The 19,647-nt window shown below is 44.9% G+C and overlaps 1 protein-coding gene across 2 annotated transcripts in view; it reads right to left on the reverse strand.

The window, feature by feature from the left end:
- The window catches only part of ST3GAL1 (ST3 beta-galactoside alpha-2,3-sialyltransferase 1), an 83,774-nt gene that overhangs the window by 42,303 nt on the left and 21,824 nt on the right, over nt 1-19,647 (reverse strand). The gene's annotated exons all lie outside the window — the stretch shown is intronic.

The following is a 19,647-nucleotide window of genomic DNA, read 5'->3' on the forward strand; positions in this document are numbered from 1 at the left end:
CACCACTAAACCATGTCCCTAAGCACCACATCTACTCGTCTTCTAAATACCTCCAGGGATGGTGACTCCACCACTTCCCTGGGCAGCCTGTTCCAATGTTTGATAAACCTTTTGGTGAAGAAATTTTTCCTGATATCCAATCTAAACTTCCCCTGGCACAACTTGAGGCCGTTTCCTCTCGTCCTATCACTTGTTACCTGGGAGAAGAGACTGACAGCCACCTCACTACAACCTCCTTTCAGGTACTTCTAAGACAGCAATAAGGTCTCCCCTCAGCCTCCTTTTCTCCAGGCTAAACAACCCCAGGAGGAATGTCCCCCTGCTTCCAGATACAGGCATCCTGGGAAACAGCTTCAGCATGTGATCCCATCCCTCATTTACAGCACATGACACTATGCTGGGAACAATAGGAAAAGTCCTGGGATGTCATGGGCCAGGTGGCCGAGTAGGAAGGAGCATGTAGGCTAAGCAGGCTGCGCACAACCGTATGCACATAGCCCATAGGGACAGCAGGGGCTATGCTTTACGAGGGGGAGACTGATTTTGCTTCCATGCACATACCAAAACGGTTAAAGTGTGCTTCCATAACTTTCCTTTGGCCCCACCTTTTTATGCCAAGGTAGTGGAAGAAAGAGGAGAAGGTGCAAGGAAAGAGGATTTGCCTGGATTAGCTGGGAGCAGGAAGGGTCTGGGAGCAGGTTTACTGCCCTGCTGACAGAGCTTACAGGTGGAATTAACCCTTATATGTGTCACGCCGCTGCGTGCAAGGAGGGTGGGGAGCACACAAGGATCTAGTCACAGTCCAAATTTCTGCTGGTCTGAACCAAACCAGCCTCCCAATGTGATGAAAACCCTCTTCTACAGTAAGGGCTGAAACAAATGAGAAGGACATCGCTCCTCTTCCTCCCCATGGCTTGCATTAGAATCACAGAATCATAGAATGGTTTGGGTTGGAAGGGACCTTTAAAGGTCATCTAGTCCAACCCCCTTGCAATAAGCAGGGACATCTTCAACTAGATCAGGTTGCTCAGAGCCCTGTCCAACCTGACCTTGAATGTGTCCAGGGATGGGAACCCTGGGCATCTACCACCTCTCTGGTCAAACTGTTCCAGTGTCTCACCACCCTCAGCGCAAAAAATTTCTTCCTTATATCTAGTCTAAATCTACCCTCTTTCAGTTTAAAACCGTTATGCCTCATCCTACCACTACAGGCCCTAGGGTATTATGAGTACCCTCTCCACCTCATTCTCTGCAAAGCAGGACTGGGGCTGCAAAGCATCCATGGGGTGAAATATGATTCACAGCTCAACCTGCTCGACACAGGCAGGATAAAAATGGGATTTGCTTTCAAAAACAGCTTTACAAAAACCACGGAGATGAGCTGCATGTTTGGTGGCCAAACTGCAAGGCATCATCAGAGCAGACAGAGGGAATGAAGAAGTTTTTGCAGCCCCACCAGTGCTACTGGGGAGGAATAAAGCCCCTTTGCTGCCCGGTTGCCTGTCAGCAATGTTCCCCCGCATGCAGGTGAGGTTCCTGCGTGCGATATCTGCCCCAAGTCCAGACAATACGGCTTTGTGAGAGCACATGTGGCGTGTACGTGTTCTCCCAACTCCAAGCTATCTGGCCCTGATGTGTAAAGCCCTTGGCTTGACAGGTGTTGCACGTTGCTTCAAGTTAGCCAGACATCTTAAAGTGACTGTAGAAATACCAAGATAATTAAGAAATGAAAATAAAGCTCTCTTCCTAATGAGCAAGCGAAAAAAAGAAAAATCCTAATAATCCTAGGGAAAAAAAAATATATCCCTTGCAGTGCCAGACTTGAAGTGACAAAATCCGGGTGGCATTTGTGGTGGCACGATGACAAACAAGTAAAGGCCAAAGCACTCACTGATTTCATTGGGGGGACACTCCACTGGAGACGTTTGGGGCTGAGTTTCCAGAGATGCTGAGCATCCAGTCCTCACTGGTTTCCACAATTTTAGCCACTCAACACAATTTCAGTCACCCAAGAAGCCAGAGAAGAATCCCTCAGGACTGCTGTTCTGCAAACTGAGGAAACCCTCAATTTACCCCTTTTCAGCAACATCCAGCTTTGGTCTGACAGCATCTCTTCCTGTGCTCATACACAGACACCGCACACACCCTAGCCAAGACAGGGCTTCGCTACCGGTTTTGAAGGACGTTGGAAAGGTGTCACAAGAAACGACATACCATCTCTGTTTTCATTTCCCAACCCACCGAGGCTGGTTTGCCATGGGAGGATTAACTTGGGGCCAAGCCCTTGGAGGGGGAGGCAGCACATAACAAGCCAGTTATTCGACCCCCATGACAACTGTTCACCGCAAGCCTTTTTTTTCCCGCGATCCCTCCAAATACCGCTGTGCACAGAACATTCTGCTGCCCGCTCTGCTTTACACATGGGAAGGGGTGAGCGAGCCTGCTGGCATCCATCTTATTCTCACCCTTACAGAGCTCGAGGCAGAAATGCAACATACATCCCCAGCTCCCGACTCCGCTCCTTCTCTCTCCCACGGCTGCTCAGCGTTTTGAAGGTAAATCATTATGAGTGGGAAACTGGAGCAGTAACAGAAATGTTACTGTGCCCTTTGCAGCCCCCTTCATGCCTCCAACCCGCAGCTTTTTCACGGCTGTGTTTCAGCCTGGGTCCGCCAAGCACTTGTTAGGCAGCTGTCCCTGGCAGGGGTAAAAATTAGTTTAAGATGGAGTTGGCTGCTGTTCCCATCGCTCTTTGCCAAGTCTGATGCTGCCCTCAGCAAATTTTCTGGCATAATGGGCCACAGTCGGACTGAAAAAGAAGCACAAGCCATGCAAGGGCTACTGCTAAGGGCAATTTAGTTTGCAAATGCAGGGCTAGCTATCTTAACACCAAGAAGGTAATAGGAGATTCAAAGCATAAAACGTATTTTAAGACTTCTTTGGTCCAATTTACTGTGCATGTGTTTGTGATGACTCAGTCTGAGTTTCATTTACGTTCATCGTCCAGGGAGTGCTGTATCCCCACTGGCATTGCCGGCAGTGCACAACCTGCAGTCACAGCAGTCACCCCTCCGTCATTAATGATGGGAGTTTGGGGATCCACCAGAGAGCCTGTGCTACCCTGTTCCCAGCTGCTTTGGGACATCATTTCCTCACAGAAAGGGTAATCAAGCAGTGGAACAGGCTGCCCAGGAAAGTGGTGGAGTCACCATCCCTGGAGGTATTTAAAAGACGTGTAGATGTGGTGCTTAGGGACATGGTTTAGTGGTGGACTTGGCAGTGTTAGGTTAACAGTTGGACTGGATGGTCTTAAAGGTCCTTTCCAACCAAAAATGATTCTATGATTCTATAAGCTCTACTGCCACTTCCAAAGGTGCTCATTTTGCAGTGGCTACAACGGCTCCTGCTGCAGAGCTTGCCCATTCCCACCTGCCTTCGCTGACACCAGCACAGCTGCTAATCTGAGTTACTGCCCTCTGCCCCCCAGACAATAATCCCCACCTATATGAACCCTAGAATTAAGGGGTCACATGCTACTTTTCATAACTTTATCACTAACTCAGTTTTTAAGAGCCTTTTCTTCCGCTGTTCTGGACAAGATTAGCTACTGCAACTTGATTGTGTGGTTATGGCAGTAATAAGAAAAAAAGTAATTTCTTTTTCTTAAAAAAAAAAGATAAAAATCAATAAACGGCATTACTATGTAAGGTCCCTGGCATTAATTATAAATAAATGTTAGACTTACTAAAATAAGAGAGTAAATTTACGGCAGCAGGCTGCATGCTGCTGCTGAAGCCTGTGTGTCTGCCACGAAACAGATACGAAATATAAAAAGTATTGGGGACTGCACTTTGCATTTTATTGCCTAGGAAAATGAATGTGTAAATAGCAATAAAATGCACAATTATTTAGCACAAAGCCAAAATACTTCGCAGCATTTATAGGCTGATGGATGGCTTGCCTGCCTGCTCTAATTTACCATAAAACAAGGAAGACAAGGATGGAGGAAAATAAACAATGGCTCCTGTCAATATGATTAGCTGCGAGACGCCAGGTGAGAGCAGCCTGTCTCTGAAGAGGGAAATGCCGTGCGCGTCAGCTGGCTTTTGCTTCGGTAATTCAGCCCGGATTGCCGTACCGCTAGGCAAAGGCAGCATCACGGGAGCGGAGCGGGGAGGCAGGGATAGCTGCTCCCAGGGTCTTCATGTGCCCCACTCCTGGTGCCTGTGGCAAAAGGATGGAGCAGCCGCTTCATCCTTCATCCCGAGGGTGAGGGCTTCGTGCCCGCGGCAGGAGGAGGGGGTTATTAGGCAGATCGGTTACTGGACAAGAAAAAATCTTGCTGGCGCAGAAGTCAGCAGTCAGCTGTCAGGGGCATCACCCGTGACATGAGGAGAGGCAGGGAGACCCTAAACAAGGCCAGGGAAAAAAAAGGTAAAAGTCCTTCAATGCCATCTGTTACAAAGCAAGGAGAGAGAAAGGGAGGGGGTAGCATTTGAAACACTTTACGGGATAAAGTACACTGCAGACAGAGAGAGCACTGCCAGCTGGCTTGCTGGCTGCGATTCAGCGACCCGTGGTGATGCCTGCAGAGGAGCCGCAGGGTCCCAGGCTGGGTCCCAGCAGCAGGAGCTGGTTTGCCCGGCACTGGCCACCACAGTAACCTGCTGCCTCCACCTGCATCTAGAAGACACCGTGCTATTGTCACCCACCCTATTCAAGAGCATTTTTGAGTGTGACATGGGTACATAGTATCAACTCAAGGTTTTTATTTGTTCATTTTCTAGCTATGTATCTCCATGTATGCATACAAGCCCAAATTTTACATACTGCCGTTCTCTGGGGCAGGGAAGCCATGTGCATCTACTCACATTTGCACAACCCCTTTTAGGTCACTGAGGTTGCAGAGGCGTGAATCTGGTGCTTTAGTGTGATATTACCCACAGGTTCCTTATGCAGACAGTGGTGCTCCTGCAGAGGGTAATATAAGTCACTTAGGGATGATGGAGCAGGTGAATGGAGGTGGATAAGCTCTTGGGTTGCTCCCCACAAACTGTTGGGATGAAAGCCAGGATGTGCAGCTTCAGCCCGGCGCTGGGACACACGCCTTGACCTCACAGTTTCAACTCAGACTTGTAATTTCAAAGTTAAATTCCTCTGCTAAGCAACTGTGGTGCAAGGGCTCGCTCCCTCCGTTGGCAATGTGGGGAGCCTCCCCTTCTTATTTACTGGGCTCCCAATTTAGACATGAAAATTAAGTGCCTTGAGACAGGCAGTGTGAACAACCGAGAGTGCAGGGAGAAGGATACGTCAGCTGACAACAAACAGAGATTTTTTCACTGCTGGACTTGTCAGTGTATTTTGAGCCTGTGCCAAGTTCACATATAGCCAGTTGAGTCTTCCAAATTATTTCCACCAGCTGTTTCACACAAAGTCCCCTTTTCAAAATTCAGGATGAATTTTAAGATTGCTCCTGCTTACAGCAGTGGACATTACATGCAGGACATATCCTATATCCAACCAAATCTGGACAAAAAAATACGAAGTAAGTGAATGAAGATGGGTGCTTTCTATCCATAAGAACTCCAGAAGCAGGTCCTGCAATAAGAGTCTTACTCTAGCTAGAGCAAGGGGTGAGGACTCCTGATGCGGCTTGTCAGACCAGGTTCAAAGCCCAAAGCCAACAGAAAAACTTCTAGCGACATGTGCCAACATCTTTCATCAGCTATCAAGCTGCAATGTAGAATCAACAGTATAACACTAAACACCGAGTTCTGCCCTTCCCCACACACTTCCCTTTATAAGAGGAAAAAAAAATCAGTAATCATCAGTATGATTGTCTACTTGGATTTGAAAGCAGATAATAAATAGTACATCTGTCTTTTAGTTATTAACATAACAGCTTATTGCATAATATCTGGTTATTTTTGGAAAGCAGCCCTTTCTACCTGTCCCAACAGCACATTACTGAGTTGGCAAGATGCAGGAGCTTCTGAGTGAACAAGGGAACTCTTCAGATCAAACTCACTTGTCAAAAATTTAATCTCAAAAGTCTGAGTCACTAATTATGCAACTTTTTGAAAGAGGAAGTCCCCTTGACTTAAAAGTCTACTTGTTATAGTCCCCTTGACCAGCTTTGCTGTAGCTTCCATTTCATTTGGCTGTGCGTGATGCTTGCAGTTTGTTTATCTCACAAATGATTACAAAGAAAATTTTGGTAGAGGGGACTCCTCTGCCAGATCACGCACTCAAAGTGTTGAGATGACACATCTCCCACCTGTCTTTGCTCAGGACAAAACCTGTTGCTCCAAAGCCGGGGTTAGACTCTCTGAAAATGATCCATGATGGCTACCATGCTGCACCCTGTGCCAGTTCTGCTTCCTGGAGCTGGAGGCTTGATCCTGGACCGTGCAAAGTACAAACTTTCCCAGAATACCCTGGTTGGGCTTTAACACACACCCAGGAGCTTGAGCTCTAGGTCATCTCATCCCTGCACCACCAATAGATCTGCAACAGCTGAGGACTTCCTGCAACATTTTGATGAGTTCTCTCTGCTGTTCTGTGCTGGCCCTCAATAACTGGATAGGCTGGTGGTATAGTCTGAATAGCCAGTCCCATTTTGCCTGTCATCCAGTGTTTATATTCCTTAGTTTAAGCCTCATAAAAAGCCCAATTGCTGGTCTTGGGATAATAAATCAGCATTTCAGAATTTACTCTTGCTTCCATGCAGTGCTACCAATCACATCCAATGTATATTTTACAGTGCTTCCCTTTGACTTAACCTTATCATTGTACAAAGCATAGCATTACAGGGGAAAACAACATCAGCATGTCCCTGAATACGAACTATTACAAGATTTTAGAGTCTAGGGTGCTGTGCTGGATCCGTATCTCTGAGCGGAGTTCTCAAGTTTTTATGAAGATGACAAAGCCCCTGCTCTGTGCCTTGGGATGCTTTAGCCCTCTTGTGCTCATAAAGCTGGTAGAAAGAAAAAGACGAAACCCATTAACCTTTTTGACTCTGCTTAGTCTAGTTTTGTCCTAGCAAGGGAGAGTCAACACTGCAGGAATACATTAGCACAACAAATAAGGCACTAGTTGGCACTTTAAGTGGCTCCTGATGTCCCTCCACAAAAGTGCAATGTGCTGTCATCATGACAAGCTAAGCACCAGATGCTTTTATTTTTAATTGAGCTGAAGAGATACCAGGTCTCATCGCAGGCTCTGCCCAAAGGCAAGACTGGTCACAGCCCCTCCCCAGGCAACTGTTGCTCTGAGATGTCCTTTTTCTGAGCGCTGACAAATGTTTCTAGTTCACAAATTCATGGCGTGGGTTCAAATGTCTCCCAGAAGCTCTTTCAGCCACAGCCACAAATATGGCTTCACTCTTCAAATGCTGCATTGGCAGCAAAATCAAAGCTTTGCCAATGCTCCGCCGTTCCAGTTTGGAAACTAATTTTTTGGCTAGGATTTCTCCAGTCAACCTAATTCCCACTAGCCATCGATCAGAACAGTCTGCTTAGATGAAGGCAATAGTCTGAATGAATCATAGAATCATAGAATGGTTTGGATTGGAAGGGACCTTAAAGATCATCTAGTTCCAACCTCCCTGCCATGGGCAGGGACACCTTCCACTAGACCAGGTTACTCTAAGCCCCATTCAACCTGGCCTTGAACACTGCCAGGGAGGGGGCAGCCACAGCTTCTCTGGGCAACCTGTGCCAGTGTCTCACCACCACAGTATAGAATTTCTTCCTAATATCTAATCTAAATCTACCCTCTTGCAGTTTAAAACCATTACTCCTCATCCTATCACTACACACCCATGTAAAAAGTCCCTCTCCAGCTTTCCTGTAGGCCCCCTTCAGGTACTGGAAGGCTGCTAGAAGGTCTCCCCGGAGCCTTCTCTTCTCTAGGCTGAACAGTCCCAACTCTCTCAGCCTGTCTACACAGGAGAGGTGCTCCAGCCTTCTGATCATCTTCGTGGCCCTCCTCTGGACTCACTCCAACAGCTTCATGTCCTTCTTCTGTTGGGGGCCTCAGAGCTCAACGCAGTACTGCAGGTGGGGTCTCACGAGAGCGGAGTAAAGGGGCAGAATCCCCTCCCTTGACCTGCTGGCCACGCTTCTTTTGATGCAGCCCAGGATACGGTTGGCCTTCTGGGCTGCAGGCACACACTGCCGGCTCATGTTGAGCTTCTCATCAATCAACACCCCCAAGTCCTTCTCCTCAGGGCTGCTCTCAATCCATTCTCCGCCCAGCCTGTATTTGTGCTTGGGATTGCCCTGACCCACATGCAGGACCTTGCACTTGGCCTTGTTGAACTTCATGCGGTTCGCACGGGCCCACCTCTCAAGCCTGTCAAGGTCCCTCTGGATGACAGATCTCTCTGTCATGGTCCCTCTGAATGCTTTGTCTACAGAGAAGTAACCCCTTGATTTTGGCACTCCTGCGAGCTTTTCCTCAAAGGTGAATTTCTCTACGTGAATCATTTAGACAGAACCCTTCTCTCTCCTGGCTTGCTATTGAACTGTCTAGGAGACAGCATTTAAATGCAAGAAGGCAAAACAATAGTATTGACTGTCCTTTGTCCGGTTTTATTTAATTCTGTAAAGCAAACAGTTTGTGTGAAATGCACTCCTGGTAATATAATCGCATTGCACATTTGCTTATAGAGGGTCACGAGGGAGAGCAAATGCGCCTGTGCTCAGCAATAAATGTTTGATTCTGTGTTACACAGCAATTATTCAAAATGAGAGGGACTATTGAATCCAAGACTGCTGCCCTTTAGGACTCGGCTTATCAGGTTGCATTGCTCTGTACTTTTTATCCAAGTGGATTTCATCTCCACACTCCTATTTCTGGGTGATATTCAAGTCTTTAAGTCCAAGTTGCACCGAGCTTGAAAAACATTTAACTACCAGACTTCCCTTTCTTTGTTAAAAGGAGCATTTCTTTATTATTATTATTTATCAATATGCCATAGCGTATCAAAGGAGTAAAATTTAAAATGCATGGATGGTTTATTCTGAGAGAATAGGGAAAGATAGAGATTTTGATTTAATCACCCCTAAAATTGGTTCTTCTCTAGCTTTAAAAATGCCATAGCTTTAGTGATCAAGGGGAAGTTATATTGCTATCATATATTTATTTTCTCTGTTTTTTGTACATATTTTGGAATCTGGTATTTTTCTGTCTTCTGAAATTAAACAAGGAGTCATTAATATATTTTACACATACATCCCTCTATAGATACTTTCTCGACATTTATTACCTATCTAGCCTTGCACTTGATAGACTTTTACATATTGCTCAGCAAAGAGAAATATAACGAAATTCCACAGAGCTTAAGTGCACGTAGAGCTGTGTGCCGTTTCCCCTTAAAGTAAGTTTTAATCAGCGCAATGCCACCTCAGCCCTGACCAGATGATCAGTCAACACAGCTCTGAGTAATATCTTGGGAAGTCTGAGCCTACAGACAATTACAGACCACTTAATCACAAAATTTAATCAAGATAATAATTAGGCGCTGCATCCTGTTTAACGCACAAGGATGTGAGACTTCCAGCTCCCGCTGCCAGGTCGGAACTGAACACAGGAATGGGGGAAAGAATCAGCAAAGTCAACAGACTATATCCTTAATGACAGAAGAAAAACTAAAGTCAAACAGCTTGCCAAATCCTTAGGAAGAACTCCAGCGCTTTGTGCCAGTCAAAAACCCAACCCTACAAGATTCTTTTAAAGATCTATTTCTTCAGAAGGCCAACTTATTATTTTTTATTTGACCAGGCTTGAGAGATAAAGCTCAGGGTTCTGGCACAGAAGGTGTTTTACTGATGCTTAGTAAGCACTTTTTGCACAGATAAACCTTGCCCTGGCGAATGGACAGGAGTGGAAAGGAAAAACTCTATTAAGTGACTTTTTCAAGGTCAAAATGGAGAATATAAATCTGTCAGTCATCTTAGCCACTGTACTACACTGCCTCTGTTGGGTCAGCTTTGTAGGTCTAATCAAAGAGTTACAAGACTCTGTAGTTAATACATTTTTTTGAAGTACCTCATATTTACTGTAAGCTAAGCTAAGTCACTTTCTGGGATAGATGCTATTAAGAGGATTTTTCCATATTTTCCTCCGACTTCAAAGCGCCACGTGAATCACCTTGTTAGAGCCGAGTCACATCCACACATCACTAAGTTGGAGAAATAGCAGCAGCAGCAGCAATGCATCTGTAAACATTAAAAAGCCCAGAAACACGAAGGCTTGGAAGAAAGTGCAGTGAGGTATAGCAAATGGACTCACTTCCATTTCTAAATTCTACAAATTCTGGGTTACAATTTGGATGAAATGTAGATATTTTTTTCTTTAAAACAGTGCTTTGTTATAGAGTGAGAGGGTCACAAGTAACTAGAGCGTCACAAGTGACTATACAATCTCTGTCTTTTGCAGAGAGAACGCATCCGGGACAGGGTGCTAACCACTGCCTTGTCTTCAGGGCAAGGATGGGCATGTTTAAAGATCTGTTGGATGGCTTTATTTATATTAAAGATCATGTCACAGTGGTTGGAAATCAGGTGCCAAGTCACTTGAAACAACATCCCAATGTTGCTTACATGCTGTCTTTTCTTCACATGGTTTGCTGTGAAAGGAAGAGAGGCAGAAAAACCTACAAAAGGTGCACACTTTCAGAGTCTCCACCTCTCCCGCTGCGGTGCTGGGACCAGTTTGAACCATTTGGGAACACTGGCTAATATTTTAAATTCAGAAACTGAGTATCTGCTCATAGAGGCCAGCAGAAAACAAACTCTACAGACTGATGGGGAAATTAAATCCTTTCTTTACACATATGAGGCTTAAAAAAAAAAGAAAAAAAGAAAAGTAGAGCCGAATGATGGTAACATTTCAATCTTCAGAGCTGCTGCTGGCTGCAATGAATCCCTTTTGTAAATTCAGTGTCTTGAGCTGTAAATACTTATCAAGAGTGTTATCAGCCACTGTGGGCCCGCAAACAAGAATTCCCACTGTATTTCAATGGCTGATGGCCATATCCATCAAAAAGGGAACCTTAACAGACATACAGTTCTCATTGTTCAAATTTTAATGAATATATGGCATTCCTATTCATTATTTAAGTGACATTCAGATGCAGTTTCAGTCAAAGCTGCCTCTTCATAAATGTTATTAGCTATAAATGCGCCTCTAATAAAATATTACACTGTGCAAAAATAAAGTGTTGTACTTATAATCAAAGGAAAATTAATGTAAGGAACTAAAATCCACAGCAATACAGTCTGAACTCCTTATTCACTCAAAAACCTCTTTGATTTTAATGGGTGATTTCTCACAGCCCAGCACAGGAATGCAGGGTCAGGCCCACCGGGCACACACAAGGACACAAGAAACACCTTTTCCAAACTCTTGTGGCTCACACACAGACTGCTACCTGATTACTTGAGTCAGAACACGTCTATCTGTGGTCAGTTTGACCACAACTCAATAATACTGTCTGCAAATCCAATATACATGGCCCTCTGGACAGCTTTACATTCATTATCCAACTGTTTGGAGTACACACTTTGGAAAACACTCTGTAAATTAGTGTTCGGGCTGTTGAGTGAGGTTCAGTGTGGTTCAGGCTCTGCTTTTCTCTCGGGTGCTTGTATTTTTTGATAAACTTGTGTGCTGAGGTATCTCAAGTTAGGCACTCAGAACCAACACATCCTAAATCTAATCGGGTTGCAAACGCTGGCCCCAGACTGCTTGCTACCCAAGCCAGGAAGCAGCTATTTATTTTCTCTAAATTAATCCCAGCTCGGCAAGACACTTAAGCACACATCTAACTTTAGAAAGACAGAGTGGGTTTCCCACTCACTTAAATAACGCTGATGCAAATGCTCTGCTGAATCAGGTCTATAAAAATCCAATAGCAGTCGGTAATAAATACTGTGACATAAAAGAGCAATCTCTGCTCCGCAGCCAGGAGGTTGCTGGGATCTGTAATGCAGTGTCCCCGCTAGTGCCGTGGGATTGCCTCCGCGTCCCCGCATCCCGCTCTATTCCCCAGGCCAAGAGCCACACGCACTCCCCCACCTCCTCTCTCTGTCTGGGATTAAGATGTGTCTCTATATAGAAGGCATCTATTATGCAAGATTTATCTTGGTTTTTCCCTGCCCCACTCTTCTAATGGTGCATTTGAGATGAAAATACTGTCAGCGCCTAGGCTGGGTGTCTGAAGAAGGAGGGGCAGAAGCAGAGGTGGTGTATTTGCCAGAGCAGAAGGCTTTTCTTCTGCAGCAACTTCATATTAAATTGGCTTTATTTCTACCAGGATAAAAGAGCAAACTGGAGTTTGCTCACTGGAGTTGGGAACCTGCCCCCACTAACTATATATATACAGTATGCCAAAGAGGAAGGTCCCTGCTAAACCTGGTCAGCTCTGATAGACACTGCTCCAGGAAAGGGTCACAGAGACAACAAGAGACTAAAAAGGATGCCCGAGTGCAAACTTGCACATCTAACCCCTTCTGGTTAGCACTCCCACACTGGCACCTAAACTCTGCAGGGACTTTGTCTTAAAGGAAAAAAAATATGATAATAATAATAATAATAATAATAATAATAATAATAACAGTAGTAGTAGTAGTAGTAGTAATAGTAGCAGTCATAATAAAGTTCCCAGAGGTACCTGGAGTGATGTCCCTGCACATTACAGGCTGGGCGGAGAATGGATTGAGAGCAGCCCTGAGGAGAAGGACTTGGGGGTGATGGTTGACGAGAAGCTCAACATGAGCCATCAATGTGTGCTTGCAGCCCAGAAGGCCAACCATATCCTGGGCTGCATCAAAAGAAGCATGGCCAGCATGTCGAGGGAGGTGATTCTGCCCCTTTACTCCGCTCTCGTCAGACCCCACCTGGAGTACTGCGTTCAGCTCTGGAGCCCCCAACAGAAGAAGGACATGGAACTGTTGGAGCGAGTCCAGAGGAGGGCCACGAAGATGATCAGAAGGCTGGAGCACCTCTCCTGTGTAGACAGGCTGAGAGAGTTGGGGCTGTTCAGCCTGGAGAAGAGAAGGCTCCAGGGAGATCTTCTAGCAGCCTTCCAGTACCTGAAGGGGGCCTACAGGAAAGCTGGAGAGGGGCTTTTTACAAGGACAAGTAGTGACAGGACGAGGGAGAATGGTTTTAAACTGAAAAAGGAGAGATTTAGATTAGATTTTAGGAAGAAATTCTTGACTGTGAGGGTGGTGAGACACTGGAACAGGTTGCCCTGAGAAGCTGTGGCTGTCCCCTCCCTGGCAGCATTTAAGGCCAGGCTGGATGAGGCTTTGAGCAACCTGGTCTAGTGGAAAGGTGTACCTGCCTGAGGCAGGGGGGGTTGGAACTAGATGATCTTTAAGGTCCCTTCCAACTCAAACCATTCTATGATTCTGATTGCATCTTGGCAGGACTGAGTATTTCCTACCTATCTCATGGCTGTGCACAACAGGCACCCAAAAATCAGGCATTGCTCTGCCTGTGCTTCCTTGGGGTGTCCACATGGTATGTGTTGTGCCCAACACACATGGGCAGGACAGGGTTTTGCAGAAGTCAGCCACAAGCATCACTTTTGTTGAGAAGGAGACTGCGGGACACCCTCCTTTTTGACCACGGATTGCTCTGCTCAGGATCTCACCTGCAAGATCAATAATCTATGCCCTGAAAGAAGCCAGTACTGCTTGTTGGGGTTTTTTATTTGGTGGAGAGGAAGAGCATGCGAGGTACTTTTGGGTGAAGGTTCAAGGTGAAGGATCTGGAGCACAGGAAAGGTAGCCTCCTTGTAGCCTTGAATAAGGCCTTCAAAAAGGCACGACTTCATGCACATACAGGTCCTGTGGAGGATCTGGCCCTGGCTGATGTATGATATACAAATGATACTTAGTGGCTGAAGGAAAAAAAAACAAAACAATCCCCTAACATTAGCCAATTCAATAGCTTTAGGAGATAGACCATCAGCATCAAGAAAGACAGGGCCATGGAGAGATGCTCCAGGGCAGAGCGCAGTTTTATCAGAGTAAAGTAAATGGATTAATTCAGCCATTTTTGGTGCATACTCATCCCAGAGAAACACACCAGTTTCTCTGTGCATCGATGATTTTTTTCCTACGCTTCCGGTAAGTCTTTCACAGATACCCACCATTTGATCCTGAAGGTTCAACTTTGTAAAGAAGTTGCAGTGGGAGGTGTTTACCCACCAGCCTGGGTGGAATCTCCCACTGTTGTCATTTTAAAAGGCAATTGTGACAAGGCATCTCACCCAGGCTGCAAGAAACAGCATCTTAATCTTGAAACTCTTTCCGTTCTGCAGGATTATTTCCATGGAGCCAGAGGTAAGAAGCATCCTCTCCACTGCTGCTCCTCGGGCAGAGTTAAAATGCTCTCCAAATCATGCATTTATAAGCAAGGTAATTTCTCAGTGCCTTTGCTAGATTTAAAAATGAAAATTAAAGGATTATTAAGGGCTAAAGGTCAGGCATATACCCAGCCAACTAGTTGGCAATGACTCCACCTGGAACAAAGAGATTCCAAACTAAACTTTTTTAATGAGAAGGATGGCAAAAAGCCAAGCAGAAGTTGCAGAAGATACCTCATTAAAGAAATTGATAAGCCTAAGTCAGGTCAATCTGTTTAAGTAACTCAATGGCTTCAGTCAGATGGGAATAGATCTGTTTAATTTGCCTTCAGAAAAGCAGCAGCACAGTGGGAGCGGAGGAGACCTCATAGGGAGCCGTAAGCTTTCCATAAAAGTTGGTAATCATGCAGGAAGTCGCATCTGCGGTTTACTCACTTGGAAGAGAGACATCTCACACAAAGTGAGCTGAAACAGTTGTAGGCAGCGAGAGCAGCCACACGCAAGATCTGCATTTGGCAGCGCATGCTAATACACAGAATCACAGAACGGCTGGGGTTGGAAGGGACCTCTGGAGATCATCTAGTCCAACCCACTGCCAAAGCAGGGTCACTCAGAGCACGTTGCACAGGGTCGCATCCAGGCAGGTTTTGAAGATCTCCAGAGACAGACTCCACAACCTCCCTGGGCAGCCTGTTCCAGTGCTCTGTCACCCTCAAAGTAAAGAAGTTTTTTCTCATATTTAGAGAAAATTATTTACATATTATTATTAATACAATTATTTATAAAATAAAAATATAATTATTATTTATAATATAATTATAATATTAATATAATTACTTATATTTATATACATTATTTCTCATATTTAGAGTAAATTATTTTCTCATAATTATTTTCTCATAATACCACGGGATGTTCCCTGCACAACCACAGTCTGTAAGGGAAACACAGGGCTGACCAAAAGAGCTGATGTGACAAATGCAAACAATTAGAACCTGGTTTCTTTTTACACCTTTGCAGCACTAGGAGAGCTTCAGCAGGAGCAAGCGAGCTGATTTTCTGCTGGAATAAAAAGCTCAGAATATGGTTTTCATTTTGAAAGTCAAGCCCAGGGGCCCCAAATGGGAAAATAAATTCTTGCAGCTCGACAAGATTGCGCGGTGAACTAAACGGCACCGCCCGGCCTCCATCAGGATGTCCGCTCTGCCGGCGCTTGCCCGTGCTGACGGCAGGTTTATCACTTACTTCAGGATTTCCGTAACGCTGAGGACAGCACAGCAGCCGCCAGCGTGCTGTACATCCAGGCTGGAAACTGCCAGCAGCCACACGGCATCTTGCTAATGATCGCTGCTTACAGGGCACCGCATCAGCAGTAATTAGCAAACCGCTGCTGAGCTCAGAGACCTCATTTGCAGGTAGCCAAGTGACCCCACTGATACGGCTTTAGGGCTTATTTCATCATTGAGCAGAAAAATAATGTCTTTAAGTACTTGGTAATAGGTAAATAAGAACTTTGCTTCAAAAAAAATAAAATAAACCTAATGTTGGTCTTATTGGGTAGATCTCAGCAGCAACCCAATAGGAGGTTTTGTCATGCTTGGACTTAGTCTACCTTTTAGAGACGATGTATAATAAATTATCATAATGATTAAGAGCCACACACAGCGTAAATGGAGTCCCTGTCACCCAGGCTTCAAGCAAACATTAAGCTTTATAATGTATGAGTGTACACAGTAATGAATGAGTATGTCTCTCACAGGCTTTTGTTCCTTACAGGCATACTCTGAGGGGTTTGGTGCATGAACATTAAATTGGCCCTGAACATTAAATACCCTTCTGTCAGGTCTCAGAAATCATGATGTTCTGAATTCTTTGAACAGACCTCCTGGTCTCACCACTTCCAACTCAAACCATTCTGTGATTCTATGATTCTATAATAAGTAGATTATTTTTTACCCTGGGAAAAGGTACTACATCCCAACTGAAGGCTCTCCTGATTTTCCTAAAGGGGCTGTGTTAGGCACATACTTCACCAGGGATGTGGGGATCCCAGGGGTCCCAGCCATGTCTTACTGCACCAACATCACCTGCCCTACTCATGGCATAGAATCATGGAATCGTTTGGGTTGGAAGGGACCTTAAAGATCATCTAGTTCCACCCCCTTTGCCATGGGCAGGGATGTCTTCCACTAGTTCAGGTTGCTCAAAGCCTCATCCAACCTGGCCTTGATACATAACAAGGACACTCCAATATCCCACCACACACACAAATGTTGTCCCCTTTGGGATGAAAGGAGGCAAACCCAGGAGCTACACAGGTTGGAGGGATGAGGATATTTTAGCCAGGATTTTGGCTAGATGATTACTATAGACCATTAAGCTGTTCTCCTCTGGCTGGATTTATTGTGGACTCAACAAAAGAAAGCATAGAGGACTGAGTACCTGCCAAGCCTGTGCAGAGCAGTTGCGTCAAATAAAAAAAAAAAAAAAAAAAAAAAGCCAGTGTAAAATCGGAAGGAAGCCACAGACACTTGTTTTCTATTACACCTGTAAACCCAAAGCTAACTTCCCTTTTCTCTCACTGGAAAATCTGCAAATGTGGAGCCTTGGGAGAAAACCACCCCCCCACATTGTGAATACATAAAAAATCCCATCCCCATCCCAAACTTCACTTCCTGAAGTTGAGCATACTTTGATTCACCTTCTCCTAGCAACTTGCAGTTCCTCTTCTAGCGGATACGAATGATAAAGCAACAAGAACGGGGAAAAGCAAACCTGACAAATGCCCACGTCCCCAAGACAGCCAGCTACAAGCAGCTGGACACAGCAAGAATCAATTGTGTCTCAAGAGTGGCGAGAGATGGGTGATCTGGATCTGCAGGGAGCTTGGGTTAGTCAAATGACTTTTTCAGGGCTTTGTGCCAGAATGAAGCAGAATGCAACAGAGGTAATCCGCTGAAAGAATGTCCTATACAGCAGGGGAACAGCCAGATGCGTCCCGTGCATGAGATTTCAGGGTAGCACAGGATACATATGGGGACACAGGTTCAGTATGGTCAGCAGCAGCAGGTCAGGAGGGGAAAAAATAAAAAAAAAAAAAAAAATTGGAATACAGCAATGCAAAAGCAGAACTACAGGGCAAGTGCTTTGTGCTGGGAAATTGTCACTTGCTAAGGTCTGGCATTGAGAAATGGCAGCGGGCAGAGGACCAGAGAGTCATCCAAGTGCAAAGCTGCACGCGAGTGGATAGTAATTTGGGGGACCCTGTGAAACCTGATACTCACGAAAAGTTCAGCACAAATAAGGAAAGCACCACTGTGAAGCAGACTTAGTGTTCCCAGCAACCTGAAATGCCATTGAACTTGATTTAAAAGCTAACAAAATTTAAAAAATAAATTAGTCTGCTAAAATGGCATATAGTAGAAGATTGATTGTTTTTCTGGAAGCATCTGTGTTTTAAAAGTCTAAGGGTCATCCATCACTGTCATTTTAGACCTCAAAAGAACTGCCCACAACTTAGTTGGTTTTGGTTTTGGTTTTTTTTTTTTTTTTTTAAAACATAGTTGCTTAAACGTCCAAAATTAGGTAGTTAAGCAACTAGTGCCTCTAGCAGACATTTGGGCTTGCTGTGGTCAGACTTTCCACTTATATCATGTGCTCTTTAGAAGAAACGTCCTTCCTTGCCTCCATGTATTTCAGTGTCTCAGAGGATTTTAGATCACATCGTACCTACAGCTATAGCTGTCCAGCTAGTCACAAATACTCAGAATATTATGAGCTGAACACAGAGACACACAGAGTGGAGCGCCGGGCAGCAGAGGTGTGATGCACAATTACAATCCAAAATCATCCGAACGAGAATCATGTTTTCACATCCCACAGCTGCATTTGCAGGAGAGCGGTGCTTTTACTTCTCTACAGAATGACCAATATTTTTAGCTTTACTCTTTTACATATTTAGTTATTAGCAGAGAGCAGAAATGATGTTTCTCTACTAAAGAAATTCCACTTCTGCATCCTCCTTCCCTTCCTGAGAAAAGCCAATAAAAACACTTTTTTGCAATGACAGAGAACACATGTAAGAGCAATGGGGCTATCAAATTAAAGGCAAATCTGTTTTAATATCAAGGGTGACTTGCATACACAGCAGAGCTCCCCTACTGAAAAAAGAGCTCGTGAATCCTCTGCTACAAAACATTGGACAAAAGCACCTGAATGGTGTGAACAAAGGCAAATTGCCACAAAAATCATGTTTCATCTCAGCAGCAATTAGTGCTTCAGAAGACGACCACCAGCAAGTTGTGAAAGGCTCTTTAAGATAGCAAAAGCCATCTCCTCCTCAACCTTTTGGAGACAATACAGAACAAAGCATGAGATTCAATGTCTATCATATCAGAAACCCTGCTTTTCTGGCTTACTCAAAACTGCAGCGCAGTGGCAAGTTTCAGGGTCAACTAGACTTTGATAAAGCAGCAACGCCTCACTGGCACTTAAATGTTGCTGTTCTTCCATTTCAGAAAAAAAATGCTCATGCTTGCCCTGTGGCAGAGGGCTCACAGCATCCTTTCAAGCAGGGGACAAGGCTAAGTATTAAATGCTTGAGGAAGTTGTTTTCTCATGTGGAAAACAAACACTTTGAAAAAGGCTTCACTTGCTGGATGCTTGGGCGCCTGGGATCGGGTCAGTCTGGACCTCTCATCTATGAGAGACAACAAGGGGCGTCACGCAGTGGGAAGACACTGGCTGGATTAGTCTTCAGCTAAGCCATGAATCTTAGCATGATTGATTATTTGGGTTTTGACTCTTTGTTTATATGTATTAAGCTTTTATAAAAAAGAGTCTGGGTCCTGGGCTCTGCAGGGTAGCTCTCAGTCAATCAGGCCAGTAATAATTTTTTCCTCCCTACAGAAAGAGAAGCAGATGCTGCGAATTAGGACCATAAAGAAGCTTCTCCATCTCTTTCACGCTCAGCTACAAGGGACAACACTGATGCACTGAATGTTTTTTCAATAGATAACACCAAAATATATATATTTTTTTTAAATGGCATAAAAGAAGCAGGTAGGCACAGCTCTCACTGAGTTTCAGTAAGGTGCAGGCAGCTCAATACTGTTTGAGCTCTGAAAGCCTCCCATCAGCTTACCTGACAGACACAGCCTTAGGGCTTCATTTCTCCACAGAAGAAAATCACAAAACCAGCTTTAGCTCAGGTTTAGATGCCCCAGCCTCTACCCTACAGCACTTGCATCCCTACCAAAGAT

The sequence above is a fragment of the Nyctibius grandis genome, chromosome 3 (genome assembly GCF_013368605.1).
Source record: "Nyctibius grandis isolate bNycGra1 chromosome 3, bNycGra1.pri, whole genome shotgun sequence".
Taxonomy (NCBI): Eukaryota; Metazoa; Chordata; class Aves; order Nyctibiiformes; family Nyctibiidae; genus Nyctibius; species Nyctibius grandis.